General features: G+C 43.7%; 1 long non-coding RNA gene across 1 annotated transcript in view; it reads left to right on the top strand.

Moving 5' to 3' along the window:
* LOC148125999 (uncharacterized) overlaps nt 1–14,118 on the top strand; it is a 153,340-nt gene that overhangs the window by 8,464 nt on the left and 130,758 nt on the right. The gene's annotated exons all lie outside the window — the stretch shown is intronic.

Here is a 14,118-nt window from a genome sequence, read left to right as displayed (position 1 = left end):
GATTAAAGGCCTGGAGACTTAAACATATGAACAACAGTTGCAGGAATACGGTATGGCTCGTCCAGAGAAACGAAAGGAATAGAATGGAATGGAATGGAATGGAATGGAATAGAATAGAATAGAATAGAATAGAATAGAATAGAATAATATGGAATAACAATAGAATAGAATAGAATAGAATAGAATAGAATAGAAATAGAATAGAATAGAACAGAAATAGAATAGAATAGAAATAGAATAGAATAGAAATAGAAGAATAGAATTAGAATAGAAATAGAAATAGAATGGAATAGAATAGAATAGAATAATATGGAATAACAATAGAATGGAATGGAATAGAATAGAATAATATGGAATAGCAATAGCAATAGAATAGAATAGAATAGAATAGAATAGAATAGAATAGAATAGAATAGAACAGAAAAGAACAGAACAGAACAGAACAGAATAGAATAGAATAGAATAGAAAAAGAATAGAGTAGAGTAGAATAGAATTAGAAATAGAATAGAAATAGAATAGAAATAGAATAGAAATAGAAATAGAATAGACTAGACTAGAGTAGACTAGACTAGACTAGACTAGAATAGAATAGAATAGAATAGAATAGAATATGGAATAACAATAGAATAGAATAGAATAGAATAGAATAGAATAGAATAGAATAGAAAAAGAATAGAGTAGAATAGAATTAGAAATAGAATAGAAATAGAATAGAAATAGACTAGACTAGACTAGACTAAAATAGAATAGAATAGGATAGGATAGGATAGGATAGGATAGAATAGAATAGAATAGAATAGAATAGAATAGAATAGAATAGAACATTTTATTGGCCAAGTGTGAATGGACACACAAGGAATTTGTCTTGGTGCAAATGCTCTCAGTGTACATGAAAGAAAAGATTCATTCGTCAAGAGTTGAGAATCATCAGGTCCAACACTTAATGACAGTCATAGGGTGCAATAAGCAGGGGAGGCAGGATAGCAGTGTCGCAGTATTTGGGGGGCCTGCCCCAAAGAAGAGGGGAGTCAACCTATTTTCCAAAGCACCAGAGGACAAGACAAGAAACAACGGAGGGAAACTAATCAAGGAGAGAAGCAACCTGGGATTGAGGAGAAGCTTCCTAACAGTGAGAACAATTAACCAGGGGAACGACTCGCCACCAGATGTTGTGGGTGCTTCATCCCTGGAGGTTTTTAAGAAGAGACTGGACTGTCACTTGTCTGAAATGGTTTTAGGGTTTCCTGCCTGAGCAGGGGGTTGGACTAGAGGACCTCCAAGGTCCCTTCCAGCTCTCTTCTGATTGATTGGATTGATTGTGCTGGCCAAGATCACACCTAACACATTGACTGCATTCACACCCTATTCTAAACTCTTTGGCTGGATTAATTAGTTGACTGAATTGGCACCCAATAATATAGTGAATCATGAATAACTAAACAGGCTGGACAGAGCCCCAACTCCTTACAGGTGGTCTTCAACATATGACCACAAATAAGGCCCAATTTCTGTTGCTAAATGAGACAACTGTGAGGTGAATCTTGTCCCATTTCCCCACCTTTCTCATCACAGTCGTTAAGTGAATCACTGCACCTGTTAAGTTAGTGATCCAGTTCAGAGGTGGCATTCAGCAGGTTCTGACCAGTTCTGGAGAACCGGTAGCAGAAATTTCGAGTAATTCGGAGAACCGGCACAAAAATCACCTCTGACTGGAGATTTTATAGTCTCCTTCCCCTGCCACGCCCACCAAGCCACGCCCACAGAACCGGTAGTAAAAAAAAAAATTGAATACCACCTTTGATCCGGTTGTTAAGTGAATCTGGATTGCCCATTGATTTTTGCTGGTCAGACGGTCACAAAAGGGGACCCCATGACTCCTGGACACTGCAAATGTCATAAATAGGAGTCAGTTGCCAAGCATCTCCGTTTTGACTGTGTGACCATGCTGCAACGGTCGTAAGTGTGAAAAATGGTTATAGGGGTCACTTTTTTTCAGTGCTGTTGTAACTTCGATTGGTCGCTAAATAGACATTTGTAAGTTGAGGAGTATCTGTACACTACAGAGATGACAATATTGTATAGCATATCCAACAGAGGGAAGAGGTGTTGGCAGTGTAGGGTTCGAAAAAATCAAGCTGTTGACCACGATGGTGCCAGTAAAGTCTCCTGCTGTGCAACATGTATAACAGATTAAAAGAAGGAACCCTTGTGGGTCATCTAGTCCAACACATCCCACCCCCACCCACCCCGCCCAAGCGGGAGACCCTACACCATTTCTGACCGATGGCAGTCCAGTCTCTTCTTGAAAGCCTCCAGTGATGAAGCTCCCACAACATCTGAAGGCAACTTCCATTCCATCGGTTGATTGTTCTCATTGTCGGAAAGTTTCTCCTTATTTCCAGGTCGAATCTCTCCTTATTCAGTCTCCATCCATTGTTGGCCTTCAGGTGCTTTAGAAAATAGCTTGACCCCTTCTTCCTCCCTGTGGCAGCCCCTCAAATATTGGAAGACCACTATCATATCTGCCCTGGTCTTTCTCTTCACTGGACTAGCCATGCCCAGTTCTTGCAACCGTTCTTCATAAGTTTGAGCCTCCAGTCCCCTCATCATCCTGGTTGGTCTTCTCTGCCCTCTTTCTAGAGTCTCAACATTTGTTTTTAATAAAACACAGATGGACCTTCAATCACATCATCATAGACACCATCTCAAGTTTTTTTTTATATTATTATTCTATCCACTCTCGCCCCATTTTTAAGTACAATGCACAACTACAGTTGAGAAAGACAAGCCTCCACCTTCCACCCAGCATCTATTTCAGAATACAGAATAACAGAATTGGAAGGGTCCTTGGAGGTCATCTAGTCCAACCCCCTGCTCAAGCAGGAGACCCTATAGCATTTCAGATAAATGGCTATCCAGTCTTTCCTTAGTGAGCGATGAAATGCCCACAACTTCTGGAGGCAAGCTGTTCCACTGGTTAATAGTTTCTCACTGTTCGGACATTTCTCTTTAGTTAAGGTAACAGAAAATCAGAGTTGGAAGGGACCTTATAGGTCATCTAGTCCAACCCGCCACCCACCCAAGCGGGAGACCCTATACCAATTCTGACAAATGGCAGTCCAATCTCTTCTTTGAAGGTCTCAAGTGATGGCACTCTCACTAGTTCTAGGTGGCTTCTCTCTTTGACTAGTTTCCACCCATCTAGGGTGGAAATCAAGACAAAATCTCCCTTTGGGTTAGAGATTAAGATAGTCCAGGTGATAAAACTGTCTGCTGGGGAGTCAAATAAGTCAAAATGGCGGCTGTGAGGGGGCAACCCCCCCCCCCTTTTTTAACATGTGTTACATTTTCAAAAACATCCTTATTGCGAAGATACTCCAAACATTGTAATAGTAACAAATGTCCACCAGGGGCTGCTGTGGTCCAAACTTTCAACATTCCCTCTCTAGAGAATTTTATCTTTGGTGGATGATTTGGTTTATTCAGAGTTATCGTAAATTTGAGCCAGCTTAGAAGTTACTAACCAAATCAAACTGATCGTGAGAAAAGATAAGCAGGGTTGAGCAACCAGATACAGGGTTGCAGGTTGATTGACTAGGAACAGAGAACATGGAAGATATAGAACGCCCATAAAGGATGTGTTCATGTGTAATTAGTCCTTCTGTAGCTGGTGGGGAGTTCTAGTCCTGCCCAGGGGTGGGATGCTATTGGTTCTGCCTGGCTCTATAGAATTAGTAGCTCTGAAGAGCAGCAGACACCAAACCGGTTCTGTGTCTGCTGCTGTTTGGCCCACCTGCCTGCCCGAGCTCTTACCTGTCCTTTATTTCCTGCTTTTTCGACCTCAGCTGTTTTGCGCGGTTCAGCTGAGGTTGAAAAAGCAGGGGAAAAGTAGCTTTTCAAACCCTGCGCATCTGCACACAGCACTTTTCAGCTGTCCGGGCGGCACAGCTTAAGGTTTTTTACACACACACGCAGCCTGTAAAAAAATGTAGTCACTGAATCAGTAGTAACACCTGTTGAATCCCACTCCTGGTCCTGCCCTAGGCATGAAAACTGGCTGGATGATTTTGGGGCCAATCCCCAGGAGACTGTGAGTTCAAAGCTAATTGGGTGATTTTGGGCCAATCACTAGGTGATAGTGAGTTCTAGTCCCACCTTAGGCATGAAAGCTGGCTGGGTGACTTTGGGCCAAGCACCAGGAGATGGTGAATTCAAGTCCTGACTTAGGCACAAAAATTAATTGGGTGACTTTGGGCCAATCACAAGGAGATAATGAGTTCTAGTCCTGCCTTAGGCACGAAGACTAATTGGTGACTGGCCCAAACACCGGGAGACAGTGAATTCTAGTTCTGCCTTAGGAATGAAAGCTGGCCAGTCACAGGGTGTTGTGGAGAAAATAGGAGGATGGTGTGTGGGATAATGTTCACTGGGGGGTTTTTTTGTATTAAAAAAATACAAAAATACAAATAAGTAAAAATAAAAATAAATAACTGATGATTATAGCTGAAAGGAATTTCTGTCCTTCGTGGTTTTCAAGGTATTTGATTGCAGCAACGTCTCTTTTGCCATTTGCTAAAGGGTTTATATTTAATGCATGAGGCATTAAATGAGGTGTAAGGATTTTGCTTCTTCTGGCAAAGGAGCCTGCTGTCATTTGACTTGAAATTAAATAACCCTGATGGAAAGGGGCAAAAAAAAATATTGTTCTCTCTTCCCCTCCCCTTCTGACCTGCAGGACAAGGAGGTGTTAATTTAAATGCAAGTGTCAACCTTAATAAGAATTAATCCTGTGGAACTGAGCCTCTCTCTGACATTTGCCGGGTGTCACAGAAAAGCTGGGAAGAAAAGATCAAAGAAAGGAGAAGGTTTTTCTTCTTTTCAGCACCCTAATTTATCTCCTGTAAAAAAAAAAAAAATTAAAAAAGGCTTGGGGGAAAAATTCCCCCACTGACAAACTGCTTGGTAAATCAGCATGCAGGATTTTGCAAAATGTTTCTGGTCTTTCTGAAATGTCTGAGGAGGGATCTATGGAAACCAGATTTATCAGGAAATGAGGGGGGATGTGGCTATGGCCCCAGGACTAGAGGAGGTCATATAGCAGATGCTTTTCCACATCTGCTATTTTAGAGTGCACATTCACAAGACCCAAATGATTCCTAAGGCTCATTTCTCCCTTCCATTCCTCCCTTTCCTTCCTTCCTTCCTTCCTCCCTTCTTCCCTTCCTCCCTCCCCTCCCCATGACGTCCCTTCCTTCCACTCCTCCCTTCCCTCCTTCCCTCCTTCTTCTCATGATTTTCCTTCCTTCCATTCTTCCCTCTCCTCCCTTCCCTCCTTCTTCCCCCCACCCTTCCCTCCCCATGATCTTTCTTTCCATTCCTCTGTCTCCTTCCTTCCTTCCTTCCTTCCTTCCTTCCTTCCTTCCTTCCTCCTCCCTCCCTCCCTCCCTCCTCCTTCCCATGATCTTCCTTCCTTCCACTCTCCCTCCCTTCCCTCGCTCCCTCCCTCCTTCCCATGATTTTCCTTCCTTCCATTCTTCCTCTCCTCCCTTCCTCCTTCATCCTTCCCTTCCTTCCCCATGATCTTCTTTCCTTCCATTCCTCTGTCTCCTTCCTTCCTTCCTTCCTTCCTTCCTTCCTTCCTTCCTTCCTTCCTTCCTTCCTTCCTTCCTTCCTTCCTTCCTTCTAACTGCCTGTCTATTAAATCTTATTGAAAGCCACAGACTTCCCACATTGATCTACTAGGTTTCTTTTGTGTTATTTCTGATCCCAGATTATTCTATAGTCTGATGTAGTGGAAGATTAAGGACATCAGGCTAGCCCCACAGTCCTTAAGTCCCCATATCTTCTCTTTCATCCCCTCTGGACTTATTTTAATCTATCAAGATCCTCCAGATCCTTCCAGAAGCATGATGCCAAGAATCAGAAAGAAGCACTCCAGATGTTAACTCCCCAGCAGTGCCCAATAAAGAGGAATTTTCATCAGCCAATGAAGCACCAAGTCTCTTCAGATTCCATGAGCTTAACTCATTTTGCTGACATGGTTAATTTGGCTTCTGTGGGCTGTAGGAGGTCCAGCTGGTGACAAGGTGATATTGTTGGAGTGCCAGCGGACATTTCCACCTTTCATCCACCTCCTTTTAATGAATTTCAAAGGTTTTCTCAGATTCAAAATAGATGTGTTAAGCCAGGATTGAATGAAAAGGAAGGCCTCTGTAGCAGGGGTCTTCAACCGTGACAACTTTAAGACTTGTGGACTTCAATTCCCAGAATTCCTCAGTCAGTGAAGCAGACCGAGTTTGTATCAGGGAGGGAGATGAATGGAAAACAGCATTCCTAGGGAGCTCCAATTCAAGGGAATGCCATTTGGACTGCGGGGTCCCCGAGTGGTGTTTATGCAGTTAATAAACGAGATGCTGCACAAGCACCTCTATAAGAGGGTCCTTGTCTACCTGAACGACATCCTCATTTACACTGAGACCATGAAGGACCACTTCCCTCTGGTCCGCCAGGTACTGGAAAAACTTTTGGCAAACTTTTGAAGTACAAATTTGTACGTCAAACTGACAACACTCTAATTTCACCACAAACGGCTAGACTACCTGGGGCTACCGATTGTCAAACGAGGTCATAGAGATGGACCCAGCCAAAGTACAAGCCATCCTAGGCTGGCAGTGTTGTGGTTCCCTGGCAGCCTGTGCAGACGGCAGCAGAATTGGACAGTGGGGAAGAAGGGGGACCAGTCTGGGAGTCTGGGGAGGACTCGGATGAAGGTATTGCATCCAAAGCAGAGATGGGGCCAGGAACATCTGGGAGTGGGGTGCTGACTCCGGAGCCTCCAGAGTCTGGCAGCAGCAAGGCAGAAGAACAAGGGGAGTCTGTTTCCAGTGTGAGTGTGCACAGAGCTGCTAGAAGGCAAGAGCAGCTGAAACAAAAGGGGTGACTTGGGAGTAAAGCTGGGAGGTGATTGCCTCTCCCATAAGGGATAAAAGTCAGGCCTCAATGATGGAAAGCTTTGCAGGAAGCAAAGTCATTCATTCGGTTCAGATTCATTCTTGAAGCTCTTTGTACTTTGGTTGGGTTTTTTTTTTTTTTGCTAATTCATTTGACACTTCTGTTATTGGCAGCACTTCACAGAAAAGAAAGGTGGGTGCTTATCTCAAGGGACTGTTTGAGATTCATTACCAGCTGGGAATGAAAACAGTTCCCAGCGTTGCAATAAAATAAGACTTGTTTTTAAAATAAGTGTGTGCATAATTACAGTCTAGAAAGCCTTGGTCAGAACAGGCAGCACCCTCACACCGGCAGACAACTACAACATTTCCTAAGATTCACAAACTTTTACAGGCAATTCAACCCTGAGAATTGCCAAACCCATGACAGACCTCCTCAAGACGGGAGGCCCAGAGGTGAAGCTCTGCCCAGGACAATCCCTTGCAGTGGAATCTAACCTGCCAAAAGGCATTCAAAACACTAAAATGACTTTTAGTGCAAAGGAACTGGTGCTGAAGCATCCAGACCCCAAACAACCCTTCGTCATCCAAGCAGACGTCAATGATGTTGCAGTGGGAGCAGTGCTACTCCATTGAAATAGCCAAGGAAAGTTACAGCCCTGCTTCTTACAGCGAAGCTGACTGAGGAACTCTGGGAATTGAAGTTCACAATTCTTAGTTGCCATGGTTGGAGACCCCTGCTCTAAAGGGGTAACAAGGAAAATCATAGATTGGGTCTCTTGGTTAGCAAACATCTAGAGAAGATTGGTGCAGTGGTTAAGGGGCTGGCCTAGAAACCAGGAGACTGGGAGTTCTAGTCCCACCATAGGGATGAAAGCTGGCTGGGTGACTTTGGGCCAATCACCAGGAGACAGTGAGTTCTAGTCCCGCCTTCGTCATAAAGCTGGCTGGGTGACTTTGGGCCAATCACCAGGAGATGGCGAGTTCTAATCCTACCTTAGGCATCAAAGCCATTTGGGTGACTTTGTACCAGTCATTGGAAGACTCAGATAATCCTAGACTTAACAATAGTTCTCTTAGTGATTGTTCAAAGTTACAGTGACATTGGAAAAAAAGTGACTTATTGCTATTTTTCACATAACTGTTGCAGAAATGGTGTAGGGACTCCTGCTTGGCCGGCGGGGGTTGGACTAGATGACCTACAAGGTCCTTTCCAACTCTGTTAATCTGTAATCTATTCTAAGATTCCCAGGTCATGTGATCAAAATTCAGACACTTGGAAACTAACTCATGTTTACGATGGTTGCAGGGTCCTGGGGTCACGTGATCCCCTTTTTACAATCTTCTGACCATGAAGTCAATGGGGAAGCCAGATTCTTAACTGTGTTACAAATTTAAGAATTGCAGTGATTCACTTAACAACCGTGGCAAGAAAGGACATAAAATGGGGCCCAACTCACTCAACAATTGTCTTGCTTAACAACATACATTTTAAGCTCAGTTATGGTCATAAATCAAGGACTACCTGTATAAGTTCTAGCCCCACCTTAGGCATGAAAGCTGGCTGGGTGACTTTGGTCCAATCACGCTCTCTCTGCCCAACTCATTTCACAGGGTTGTTTTTGGGAAAAATAGGAAAACAAAGGTGTATTATGAATGTTTGCCACCTTGAGTTTGTGTTGTAATAAAGATGGGATAAAAAATCTAAAAAAAAATAAATCCCAGAATTTGTTGTCCACGGGAGGAAATAGAACCCGGTTCTGGGAAGGCTAGTACATAGCCATCCATTCTCCCATGTTCTACTTTGCCGCATTGCCAAAAATTAGACGGGGCGGTGAGAGCTGTTCTTCAGAAATTGCCCACGCTTTCTTTCTGCACAAGCAAGTCACACTGCGAATGCAAAACCTCTTCGCTGCTGCGTGTCATCGTCCCTTGCGATGTAACACAATGGACGGCCATCACAGCAGCCCAGTTCCCAATGCCTGGCTATTGTTATGCAGGACAAGGCAGTGGCAGGCTCTCCAATCCCAAGAAAGGACGCCGAAGAAGGGATTAAAGCGACAGGAAAGGAGATTTGGGCTGCACGTAAAGAAACATTTCCGCCCATAGGAGGAGTCCCAACCTTGAAACCGGTGAGCAGAGAAGAGTTGGGATGCTGTTCCCAAGACGGGTCTAAGCACAAGCCATCTTTCCTGGATTAATAGGCAGGTGCCTATGGATAGATAGGTGGTTAATTAATCAATCATAGTTAGGCATTTGATTGATAGACAGATATAGCTGACTGATATAGATGGATGGCAGATACACAAAGGAGAGAGAGAGAGGTATGAGAGAGATATAATATAGATAAATAAATGATAGATTGTGTGTGTGTGTGTGTGTGTGTGTGTGTAGATAGATAATTGATAGATATACTCTCTCTGTGTGTGTGTATGTAAGTGTGTGTGTGTGTGTGTGTGTGTGTGTGTGTGATGACCCTGTTGGAATCTGATTCAGAGGGAGAGGTGGAACAGCTGACAGGTAGTGTGAGTGTGGCTCTGGTGGCTCTGGAGGAAACTGGAGAAGGGCTCAGTCTGGCTGGGCATTCAGCCGACCCCCTCTTCATCCTAGGGCACACAGGGAGGAACAGATAAGGGATCAATGTGAGTTATGGGGGAATTTCTCTTTCTCTCCCTCTTGATAGATAGATAGATAGATAGATAGATAGATAGATAGATAGATAGATAGATAGATAGATAGATAGATGGATGGATGGATGGATGGATGGATAGATAGATAGATATAGAGATAGAGATAGATGATAGATAGATAGATAGATAGATAGATAGATAGATAGATAGATAGATAGATAGATAGATAGATAGATAGATGATAGATATTTAGAGAGATGATGATAGATAGATAGATAGATAGACAGAGATAGATAGAGAGAGAGAAAGATAGAGAGAGATGATAGATAGATAGATATAGAGAGAAATAGAGATAGAGAGAGAGATGCTAGAGAGAGAGAGAGAGAGAGAGATGATAGATAGATAGATAGATAGATAGATAGATAGATAGATAGAGATAGAGATAGATAGAGAGATAGAGATAGAGATAGATAGATAGATAGAGATTGAGAGAGAGATGATAGATAGATAGAGAGAGAGAGAGAGAGAGAGAGAGAAAGAGAGAGAGATGATAGATAGATAGATAGATAGATAGATAGATAGATAGATATAGATAGATAGAGAGAGAGAGAGAGAGAGAGAGATGATAGATAGATAGATAGATAGATAGATAGATAGATAGATGGGATTCAGCTGGTTCGCACTGGTTCATTAGAACAGGTAGCTAATTTTTTTGTTTATTTTGACAATTTGGCTGAAGCCTCGTCTCTCCCCTCCTAGCCTCTCTTCACCTGGTAGCTCGTCTCTCCCTGAAGCCATTCACCCAGCCTTACTAGAGTCGCTTTGCGCCATGATGTCAACTGAGCGGAGGGGAACAAGGGCAGGGAGGGCCTTTCCTTTTCTTGTCCAAGCTATGCGACTGCTGCCATGGGCCACCAACAGCTGTACTGGAGCCACCCAGGAAGTTCGAACAGGGTTCGCGCTCCTGGTAAACCTCCGACCCTCCCCATGTCCCTCTTTTTTTTGGTCTCTGCCAGGCTCAGCGCCAATGCCGTCCGGCACACACCAGCCTCTGCAACTGGTCCACAAGATTGTCTGACAGAAAGAAGGGAGAGGAAGAAGGGTCGGCCGCTAGCAAAGAGGGGAGACTGCGAGGTCGGTGCTTCTGGGATGAGGGGACCCGGGAAGAATCTGGATCTGGCTCCCCCTGCCTCTCTTCCACTCGCAGCTGAGCGCGCTTCAACCGGCATAGACTGATCCTCAAGTATGACCTCCACATGTGTTGCCCGTGCTTCTGCCAGGAAGCTAAGGACACTAGCTTCATTAAGGTGAGGGTGAAGGGTGGTTGTGTAGACCCAGCCATGCGCTTTGGGTTGCCCACTGCCATTGCCGGCCGACACCTCCTTTATGACCCAGAGTTCCCTGGTGATACCCATGACATCTCCTGGCCCTAACACAGTGGTGGGATTCAATTTATTTTTTTACTACCGGTTCTGTGGGCGTGGCTTGCTGGGCATGGCAGGGGAAGGATACTGTAAAATCTCCAGTCAGAGATGGGATTTGCCAGTTCTCCAAACTACTCATAATTTCCACTACTGGTTCTCCAGAGCTGGTCAGAACCCCTGCCCTAACGGTCATGTGCAGGCTAAGGAAGTCAACCTGAAAACATACGTAATGTTCTAATGTACAGAAGTTATAGTTAAATGTGCGGCAGGAAGTGGACTCTGGGTGTGTTTTTCCAAATGCAGTAAGTGAGGTTGAGTGTGTGTAGTTTTAGAAGATCTCTCTCTCTCCCTCTCTCTCTCTCTCTCTCTCTCTCTCTCTCTCTCTCTCTCTCTTTCTCTCTCCACATTCTATACTTTTTGTGTAGTTCATGCCAATTGGAACACATGTGGCTGCGAGTAGAGAAGAGAATAACAGAGTTGGAAGGACCTTAGAGGTCATCTAGTCCAAGCCCCTGCTTAGGCAGGAAATGGTTGTCCAATCTCTTCTTCAAAACTCCCCGTTTTGGAGAATTCACAACTTCTGGAGGCAAGTTGTCCAACTGGTTAATTGTTCCCACTGGTTTAATTAATATAAAGAGAGAGATGAGAGAGAATGTGTGTGTGTGAGAGAGAGAGAGAGAGCTGAAAGATGATAGAAAAATGATAGATAGTAGAGATAGAAAGAGATAAATTTTATATCGATATATATTTATATTTTAGACATATTGATAGATAGATAGACGGATGGACAGACAGAGATAATAGAGAGACAGAGAGATGATACGTAGGAAGAGAGGTAAGCAGCCTCCTTTTGCCAATTTCCTCCATCTCTTGATGCAGTTGAAAAAGAAAATTTAAATGCAAATTTAAATTTATTTAAAATTTAAAATGAATTTAAATAGTTTAAAAAACCAGAATTCAAAGTGTGATGCTACAGACTCTAAAATGCCTCCTGTCAATCTCACGAAACATCGTCCCGGAAGTTAATCCACTCTGCTTTCCCCCAGATGCCTGGGTGAATTTCTCATTCTCTGGGGCTCTCTCTTTAATCCTGTCACGAAGATCACTCGCAATCCGCTTGGCCCTTTTACAAAGCAGATCCCTTTGATCTTGGGGAGATGAGAGAAAGGCCAAATTGTCAGACAAATCTTCTCGCTTTAATGCCCCCAAGAGGGGAGGGTGTATGTGAGCTTTTCATATAAAGATGAACGACCTGCCAATCTGGAGCTCCCAAAGTGCCTGAAAATGAAGTGAAATAAATGGAGAGAAACGAACCGTGAAAAGAAACAAAAATCCAGCTACGTGCGGAGCTGGCTTTGATTCTCTGGGCCATTATGATAAAGTATTTCCTTTTCCTTTTTGAAAGATCTCTTCGCGAATAAGAACAGTAGAATTTTTTTTAAAAAAAGTCTGCCAAATTTAATTAAATATACATCTACAGGCAAGTCCTCGACTTGCGACCACAAATGAGGCCCCCAAATTTCCATTGCTGAGCAAGACGGTTGTTCAGCGAGGTTCGTCCCTTTGTGTGACTTTTCTTGCCATGGTTGTTAAGTGAATCGCCACATTTGTTAAGTGACTAACATGGTTATTGAGTCTGACTTTGCTTGTCAGAAGGTCGCAGAAGGGGATCACGTGACCCAGGGATGCCGCAACCATCATAACTATGAGTCAAAGCACCTGAATTTTGATCATGTGACCACGGGGATTCTGCAACGGTCGTAGGTGTGGAAAGTGGTCATAAGTCACTCTTTTTTTTCAATGCACACAAGGTCAACTAAAAAGAGACTCCTTTGATCTTTTTAGCTGCCAGAAAAAGGGAGTCAGGGGGAAACAGTGCATTCCTTAAGTGCCTAGATAATCACCCTGGCAGCCCAAAGTTGTCGGAGTGCAAGAATGTTACTGGAGAGCATGATTGATGACTCCTGTGGATGGATGTGTCCCATTGGAGAAAACCAGGGTCAAGGGGGAAAGGAATGATGTATTTTAGTATCGGCTGCATCCAGCGAACACCAACATGGCCACTTCTAATAAATCAATTTTCTTTTCTCTGAGATACGGCTAGAGACTTTGGATTTGAATGAGGGTGGATTCGTTGGGAGCCCTGACGCACAAAAGATACAAACTCAAGGTAAACCGCACCAAACTCGATTGCAGGAAATGTGACTTCAGCAACAGAGTGGTCAACGCCTGGAATGCACTACCTGACTCTTCCCCAAACCCCAAAAACTTTAACTTTAGACTATCGACTGTTAATCTCACTCCATTCCTAAGAGGTCTGTAAGGGGCGTGCATAAGTGCACCAATGTGCCTACCGTCCCTGTCCTAATGCTCCCTTTTTAGTCGTATCCATTTCATGTATTAATAAACATGTTTATACTTCTATCTGTTATATAATACATGCTTGACAAAATAAATAAATCAATAAAATAAATAAAGCTCTCAAAACATCTGAAGGCAAGTTCTGTTCCATTGGCTGATGGTTCTCACTGTCAGAAAATTTCTCCTTATTTCTAGGTTGAATTTCCCCTTGATCAGTTTCCATCCATTATTCTTGGTCTGGCTTTCGGGTGCTTTAGAAAATAGCTTGACCCCCTTCCTCCTCTCTGTGGCAGCCCCTCAAACATTGGAAGGCTGCTATCCTGTCTCCCCTGGTCCTTCTCTTTCCTAGACTAGCCAGGCCCAGTTCCTGCAACTGTTCCTTCCTATGTCCAATAATCTTGGTTGCTCTTCTCTGCACTCTCTGGCCCCTGGTGTCCAAAAAGTTGGGGGCCACTAATATAAGTGATAGATTAGAATAGAATAGAGCTGGAAGGGACCTTGGAGGTCTTCTAGTCCAGCCCCCTGCTCAAGCAGGAGACCGTATACCATTTCTCCTTAAAAACTTCCAGTGATGAAACACCCATAACTTTTGGAGGCAAGCTATTCCACTGAATATCTGGCTTTGAGAGTCGTAACTGTGAGAGGGATCTTAGAATCTTAGATATGGCTAGAGCCGTGGTGGTTGCAGTGGTTAGAATGCAGTATGACTGACTCTGCCCACTGCCAGGAGTTCGATCCTGACCGGCTTAAAG

Source organism: Pseudonaja textilis, chromosome 3 (genome assembly GCF_049901715.1).
Source record: "Pseudonaja textilis isolate UNSWEBS1 chromosome 3, rPseTex1.2, whole genome shotgun sequence".
Classification (NCBI taxonomy): domain Eukaryota; kingdom Metazoa; phylum Chordata; class Lepidosauria; order Squamata; family Elapidae; genus Pseudonaja; species Pseudonaja textilis.
Note: the sequence above shows the minus strand (reverse complement) of the source record. Positions and strands in the feature narration are given on the sequence as shown.